Source organism: Ovis canadensis, chromosome 15 (assembly GCF_042477335.2).
Source record: "Ovis canadensis isolate MfBH-ARS-UI-01 breed Bighorn chromosome 15, ARS-UI_OviCan_v2, whole genome shotgun sequence".
NCBI classification, from domain to species: Eukaryota; Metazoa; Chordata; class Mammalia; order Artiodactyla; family Bovidae; genus Ovis; species Ovis canadensis.
In genome coordinates this window covers 55,418,424-55,427,005 of record NC_091259.1, presented here as the reverse complement: position 1 = coordinate 55,427,005, position 8,582 = coordinate 55,418,424, and the positions used below count along the sequence as shown (strand labels likewise).

At 39.0% G+C, this 8,582-nt stretch overlaps 1 pseudogene; it reads left to right on the top strand.

Annotated features, from left to right (window-relative positions):
* On the top strand, positions 1-962 carry LOC138420491 (olfactory receptor 52N2-like; annotated as a pseudogene).
* Positions 963-8,582: the final 7,620 nt, after the last annotated feature.

Genomic DNA, 8,582 nt, shown 5'->3' with positions numbered 1-8,582 from the left:
ATGCATAAAGTCAACAGCTCCAGCGTGACACCTAAATCCTTCATCCTCAACATGATTCCTGGGCTGGAAGCTGCACACATCTGGATCTCCTTGCCATTCTGCTTCGTGTACATCATTGCTGTCTTGGGGAACTGTAGGCTCATATATACCATCAGCCGTGAGGAAGCCCTGCATCTGCCCATGTACTACTTCCTAGCCTTACTGCCCCTTACAGATATTAGTGGGTGCACTTCATTTGTTCCCAGTATGTTGTGTATCTTTCAGCTCAGCCTCAAAGAGATTGACTTTAATGCCTGACTTGTGCAGATGTTTTTCATCCACATGCTGACAGGCATGGAGTCTGGTGTGCTCATGCTTATCACTCTGGATCACTATGTGGCCATTTGCTACCCTCTAAGCTATTCTACAGCCTCACCAACACCACAGTTACCAAGGCTGGCCTTGTCACCTTGACTTGAAGTGTGTTGATGGTGATACCGTTCACTTTCCTGATCAAGCATCTTCCCTATTGCAGGGACAAACCTTGTTCAACACACCTTTGTGACCATATGTCTCTGGCCAAATTATCCTGTGGCAATATCAAGATTAATGCCATCTATGGTCTCATAACTGCTGTATTGAATGGAGGGTCTGATATCATCCGTGTTTCCCTCTTTTACACCATGATTGTCCCTGTTGTAGTAAATCTGTCCTCTGCAGATGCTCCTCACAGAGCCTTCAGCACCTGTACATCACACATATGTGCTATTGTCATCACCTAAGTCCCAGCCTTCTTCAATTTCTTTACTCACCACTTTGGGGGATGCAACATACCTCACCATGTCCACATTTTAATAGCCAGTCTCTACCAATTGCTGCCTCCCACCTTGAATCCAATTGTCTGTGGAGTGAAGACCAAGCAGATCCATGAGAGGGTGATCAAATTGCTTTTTGGAGAGAAAGACATTTTGAGTGTGAGATAAGTCTGGGATATAGAATTCTGTATTTAGTACAAAAATTAATAAAAGTATGTAAAAGAAAAAAATAAATGTAAAATTCATCAGCTATGAGGTCAGAAAAATTACCTGTCAGTATTCTGCTCAAAGATTTATGATAAAATCACAAAATTTCTACTCTGAGACCTAAATTTTATAGAAAAAATTGACAGGAAATAATTATATTCCCACAGACTTTTACTTTATTTAGACTTTCTGGAATGGGCACAGAATGAAGCATATAAAGAAATAGAGAAATTAGTGATATTGATTAAGAGTATATTCTTCTACGTGTGTGTTTGCGTGTGCTCAGTCATGTCCAACTCTGTGATCCCATGGACTGCAGCCTGCCAGTCTCCTTCATCCATGGAATTTTCCAGGCAAGAGTACTTGAGTGGGTTGCCATTCCCTCCTCCAGCGGATCTTCCTGAATCAAGAATTGAACCCAAGATGCTTGAGTCTTCTGCATTGGCATAAGGACTCCTGTGTTGATTGGCAGATTCTTCACCACTGGGCCACCTGGGGAGCCCCATATTCTCTTATAGGCTGCTAATATGAAGAACATAGTTTAATATCGTGTTGGTGGTTTAGTCACTAAGTTGTGTCTGACTCTTGCGACCCCATGGACTATAGCCTTCCAGGCTCCTCTGTTCATGGGATTCTCTAGGCAAGAATACTGGAATGGGTTGCCATTTCCTTCTACAAGGGATCTTCCTGACCCTGGAACTGAACCCAGATCTTGTGCAGTTCAGGCAGATTCTTTACTGACTGAGCTATGAGGGAAGCCCTATATCATATTATACATAGTCAAATGATTATGAAATATGCTTACCACTCAACATATTTTTGCAAGATAATTTTCCTGCTTCGAAGCAAAACCTGAATTTTAAAAATATATTATTAATACAAAAGTGCTTCTCTGTAATGCTACTTGTAGGCTTATAATCAGTAAAGTTGTTCTCTCTTGAAATTGTGTTTTTGGATTTGGCAAACTTTACTCATAAAGTATTCTCTTTTAAACCATACCAAAACATAGTACTTTTCCCTACTGTCAGTTTTAAACACATATGTTTTATCATGCATTATAATGATGTTTTATACAAAATATGCAAACATTTATTTCAAAACTATAGCATAGTTTTCAAGGCAAGAATACTGGAGTGAGGTGCCATTTTGTACTCATGGGGATCTTTCTGACCCGGGGATCAAACCCACATCTCCTGTGTCTCCTACATTGGCAGGTGGATTCTTTACCACTAGCACCCTGTGGGAAGTCCCTCTCATTTGATAGTTGAGGAATAGGAGAAATACAAACAGCCAGCTGGGTGAATCTAGGAATACTTAAATTTAAATACCATAATGTGAATAGGCATACACTGTGGAAAGAGTGTGTGAGAGGCAACAACCACAATAAAGGCAGAGCATAACACAAAAACCTGGAAAAATAAAACGTAGTAAATGAAAACTTTGACACACTCAAGTAACAATCTCCAATTAATTTTATATCATCTTCCCCATTTCAAAACCAAAGATGAGTTTCACAGAAAGAAATGAACAACAACATAATTGGGAAAACTAAGACTCACCACTGAATTAGAGCCAGGAGGCCAGAATCATTGACAAATTCTTAGACAGTTATGAAGCAGATAATGATGGAAGAAAATTCTACTCAGTGTTCATGGGAGGGGGTAGTTAGAGATAGAGGGGGAAGAACAGGAGAAGAGAGGTGAGGACAAGATAAAAATGTGGATAGAATTTCAAATTCCATCTCCTGTCTGGAGACCAAGTTGTGAGGCAGACCTCAGTGCAATGGTCCAATCGTTCCACATCAACTTCACATAATTTGATTAGATCTAGAACCAAGGTATTGTGTATAAGCAACTCCCAGTCATATTTCAATTTATTTAAGTCACATTTCCTGTATAGAATATTATTACCAAGGGAAAGTTAGGGGAATGAAATTGCAGGATGATACCAAATGTAGTGAAAGTTATCTTGCTCTTACATAATCTTGAGAACACTTTAACCAATCACGTGTAACCTGTCACATGTGTAGATGTACAGAGATAAAGAAAATAGAACACTCTCCAGTGGATTCAACATTATATTGAACAAAACAGTTCAGAAGGTGGTACAAAAATGCATGATCTATGCAAACAAGCAACTTCAACATATGTATATTATCATATGTGAAATAGATGACCAGTCCAAGTTCAATGTATGAAACAGGGCACTCAAAGCTGATGCATGGGGCAACCCAGAGGAATAGGATAGGAAGAGAGGTGGAAGGTGGATTCAGGATGGGAGACACATGTATATACCTGTGGCTGATTCATGTCAATGTATGGCAAAAACCACCACAATATTGTAAAGTAATTAGCCTCCAATTAAATTAATTTTAAAAATTAATTAAAAGAAAAAAAAAGAACGCAACTTCAAGGGCTGGTTGCCTCACCTCGCATGAGGATCCAGGCTAAGGAGAATGACCAGGAGAGGGCTGGCAAATAGAGTCTACAGTTTGGACTAAAGACAAGGGAAATTTCCATTTCTGCTGTTTACTGGTGATGGTGAATACTTTCACAACCTGGATAGAGGCATTTCCCCATTGGAGTGAAAGAGTAAAGGCTCTGCTCAAAGAAACAATACTCAGATTTGGGTAAACTTCCCTGGTTCAATCCAGAATGATAGCAGGAGTAAGCCTCTGTTGCCAATGTGATACCAGAGTTATCCAAATAACTGGAAATAAAGTGTACTTTACATGAATCATAGAGGCCTCAATCAGCTAGAAAGACAGAGATGATGAACAATACTTTAAAGAAGACCATAGCAAAAATCTGTCCAGAGACTAATTTAGCTTAGTATAAAGTGCTGCTAGTTGCGCTACTTAGAATTAGAGTGGCTCCTAGAAACAAGTTCCCACTGAGTTCTTATGACATTTCACATAAGAAACCCTTTTCCTATTCTGAGCATTTAAGGGTTCAAGCATCTGATCAGGGGGTAGGAAACTAGACCCTGTGAGGAACATTCAAACCTGGCTGTGGTTCTGAATGCACTTCGTACATTTGCTAATAAGGAAAGCTCCCTGAATGTCCCTCTGCACTGCATTATACTAGGGACTGGATACCCCTAAAACTTGGAAAGAGGCACATGTGGAAAGTCATTTCCAGACCTGATGAGTGGAACCTTGTCAGATTGTGCTAAAAACTCATTTTTCTTCCGTATTAGCAGGAATTCGTCTGTGGGTCCACCACACATAAGTAAAGTCAGCTTCTGACCTGACTGCAGCTCCACAGCCTTCAACAAGTACTGGAGAAATGGCCATCATACTGGCTCAAAATTGATAGTCTTGTGAACCTGGACTAGGACTCAGATTGAAAATTTGTTAAGTATCTTAAATAAGTAGTGTATTGATTACGGCTTATCATAGTAACATCTGTGATTGACTGGAGCATTTTTCTGACCTATCAGTATTCCCTTGCTTGACTATGGGCCTATCTAATTTTCTTAGAAATGTTTGGTACCTGGCCAGATCTGTTAGTAATAGATAACTTTGAAAGTTGCTATTAAAATGACGATAGCCTTTTCTCTCCATTTTCTGTCTTAACTCACTTGGTCCGCCAATTCCTAGAGGCAAAATATTGATATTTTAAATCAAACTGTCACAAAGTGCAGCCAGAGGGAAAGTTGACGTGATTGTTGGATTTACCATAGAATTCCCCAGACCTTCCATAGGCAGTATCTCCCTTCAGTGGTCCCCGTAGTCAGTTTTGATTCAGTGTTAGAGCTCAAGACTTTTTATAATCTTCTTCCTTGAAAATTCTCTTTCCAGGTTTAATTAACCAGGGAACTTCAGAATGTCTGGTCCCCTCTCAACTTATCTGAAATAATCTCCCTTGAAGAAAAGGTGATTATTGGTCCCTTGCAATCCCTTGCATTTCACATTTGAAAAAATGTGCCACCTATCCCTAATGTACAACTGATCCATATACAAAAAGTAGAAATGTCGACAGATTATACAGGAAAGTCACACAGATTGGATATCATGTAAATGGAATGTGGAAAATTTGGCTTCACAAGGCAATCTCTGTACTTTCTAAAAATGAAGACAGTAATGACACCACAATGGTAAGGATAACTTGTGTCCCCTGGCCAGTTATATTTTTTTCTGTGGTATAGGAAGTGACCCATTGACACAAGGGTAGTTATACTACTGCCTGGAGAGCTGGCAACATGAAGGGTCCTGCTTATACCGAATATTTTCTAACTCTTTGTGTGTGTGTGTGTGCATGGCTCAGAAAGCCTTCCATCTCTTCCTATAAATAGCATACACCTTAAGAAGATGTTGGTAGGATAGTAGGACAAAGTATTCTTGGTATCCTCATCACAACTGCTAGAGTGCATGTCAATATACCAATAGATATGATAAGCAACCTGTCTACCACAATTGGACAGATTGCCCAAAAACATCATTCCCCAACAGGTATTTCTAGATTCTTTGGTTCTGGTGGTCCTTGATAACAGAATTTCCTTGGATTTCATTTTGACCAAACACAGAGGGGTATGTGTACTTGCCACAGGCTGTACATATACAAATACCTCAGGTGAACTGGAAAGCCTAATGAATAGATTATTTCAAAAGGCCACTTGGTTATAAGATGAATGAAAAGAGGACCCACTCCAAGATTTATTTTCCTGGTTGCTGTCTGGGATGGGAGGGTTTTCTCAGGAATTCTACAAAGATGCGTCTTGATCATCATCTTCATTGTAATACATCTACTAATTTTCAAATGATTGTCTAGGTGCCTTGACAAGGCAGTCAAAAAGGAGTAATGTCTTCCTAATGCGAAATGTTGATGCCAATCCTAGAACTTGAGAATTCTTTGAAATGAAAGTCTATGATTATCACTCCTCTAATCCTGAAAAATTGATGTTGCCCCCATCCATCAGAAAGTAGCCAGAGCCGTCATCACCCCTGTTCCCCTCAGGATGGAGGAGCACCAAAGAAAAGAGGGAATTGAAACTGGGCAGGACCCCAAGGGACCTTCTTGGTGGCAAGACCCCTCTGTGTTCCCCTGCTTATTGTTTATAGAAAAAGCTTTAGTCTCCTAATCCTTCTCCAAATTCCAAAGGGAAGCACAGGAATTAATATTAGAGAAGGAAGGGAATGTAGAGGCAAAGTACAAAGTAAAAGCAGTCAGACAAGAAAAGTAATAATAACTTAAACAATGTCAGCCATAAAGAACTCCCAGTTCCTTTTGGAAGATATAGGTAAAGGTCTCATGTGTATTCCTCAGTTGTTTTGCAAAAACCAGAGCCCCACCAATGGACACTGCTCACCACAATCACACAGACACCAGACTGGTTGTAGTCAGAAGACTGTTGATGTTGATTCTTGAAACTTCACCTTGATATATCCTCACCGACAATCAGAGATTTGTGCAAAACTGATCACACATCTTATGATTCTATTCTCACTGTCTTTGAAAACCCTTCCTTAAAAGACACAAGAGGTTTGGATCTTTTGAGCATGCATTCATATGTGTGTGCTAAGTTGTTACAGTAGTATCTGACTCTTTGTGACCCTGTGGACTACAATACTAGAGTGGATTGCCATGCCCTCCTCCAGGGGATCTTCCAGACCTAGGGATTGAATCTGTGTCTCTTACATCTCCAACACTGACAGGCGGGTTCTTTACCATCTTCCTCTTTTCCTTGCTTGGTTCCCTGCAATAAATGCTATGTTTCCCCTCACCACAAGTTGATGTCAGTAGATTGATTTGCTGTGAATCTGGCAAGTGGATTCCAGTTCAGTTTAGTGACAATACTACCTTTGAAAATGGTTGCAAACTATGACAGAAGATGTGTTCATATTTTAGTACTGAAAGTGCCCAGCAAGCAATATAATCAAAGCTAACACCTCTACTGAGATGGATAAGAAGAAACATGAATAATCCAAATATTAGAAAAACAACTGACCAAAAAACACTTGAAAAGAATGTTCATAGTCACTACTAACAAAGTTGATTTTAAGTCAAGCTAAAATATCAGAGTATTCTCACAAATTCAGCTGGGGAAAAGAGAGCAAACATATAATAGTACTTTAGAGGGATAGCATACTAATTGTGTATGGGAGTGAAAGTCCCATATGAAGATGATTTTTTTATGAAGATGATTTTTTCCAACTTTTATCAACATAATTAAATTGTCTAGGCCTTTTTATTCAACAAATTTTTAATCTATTTCTAATAATTCTAAGAGGGGAAAATCAACAGTACAAACAGATTAGGATATCCATAAAATAATTCTCTTTGACAGCAAAAATTAGAAACAGTTTAAACATTCAAGAGTAATAAAATGTTTAATTTTGCTTCAACTATTGAATGGAAAGTTTAGCTCTAAAATTTTAGTTGCAAGTCACATAGAATGACATGAGAAATGTACACTATAGCAAATAGGGGGAAAAGTGTAAAACTTCATACAGTATGAAGTCTATGTGAAAGAGAATATTATACACAGTAATTCCAAAATTATTGGACAAATAGAGAAGGCATTTTAAAATGGTCATTGCTTCATTAGAATTACAAGTGATTTTCCAAATTTTTATCATGTTTTTCTATAGTTTCTTTTTAGATTTTTTCCACATTAAAAAATGTATTTATAAATAAATGACCCAATCAAAAAATGGGCCAAAGAACTACATAGACATTTCTCCAAAGAAGACATACGGATGGCTAACAAACACATGAAAAGATGATCAACATCACTCATTATCAGAGAAATGCAAATCAAGACCACAATGAGGTACCACTTCACACCAGTTAGAATGGCTACTATCCAAAAGTCTACAAGCAATAAATGCTGGAGAGGGTGTGGAGAAAAGGGAACTCTCTTACACTGTTGGTGGGAATGCAAACTAGTACAGCCACTATGGAGAACAGTGTGGCGATTCCTTAAAAAATTGCAAATAGAACTGCCTTATGACCCAGCAATCCCACTGGTGGGCATACACACCAAGGAAACCAGAATTGAAAGAGACACGTGTACCCCAATGTTCATCGCAGCACTGTTGATAATAACCAGGGCATGGAAACAACCTAGATGTCCATCAGCAGATGAATGGATAAGAAAGCTGTGGTACATATACACAATGGAGTATTACTCAGCCGTTAAAAAGAATACATTTGAATCAGTTCTAACGAGGTGGATGAAACTGGAGCCTATTATACAGAGTGAAGTAAGCCAGAAAGAAAAACACCAATACAGTATACTAACACATCTATATGGAATTTAAAAAGACGGTAATGATAACCCTGTATGCGAGACAGCAAAAGAGACACAGATGTATAGAACAGACTTTTGGACTCTGTGGGAGAGGGAGAGGGTGGGATGATTTGGGAGAATGGCATTGAAACATGTATACTATCATGTAAGAAACGAATCACCAGTCTATGTTTGATACAGGATATAGGATGCTTGGGGCTGGTGCATGAAGATGATCCAGAGAGATGATATGGGGTGGGAGGTGTAAGGGAGGTTCAGGATTGGGAACTCATGTACACCCATGGTGGATTCATGTCAATGTATGGCAAAACCAATACAGTATTGTAA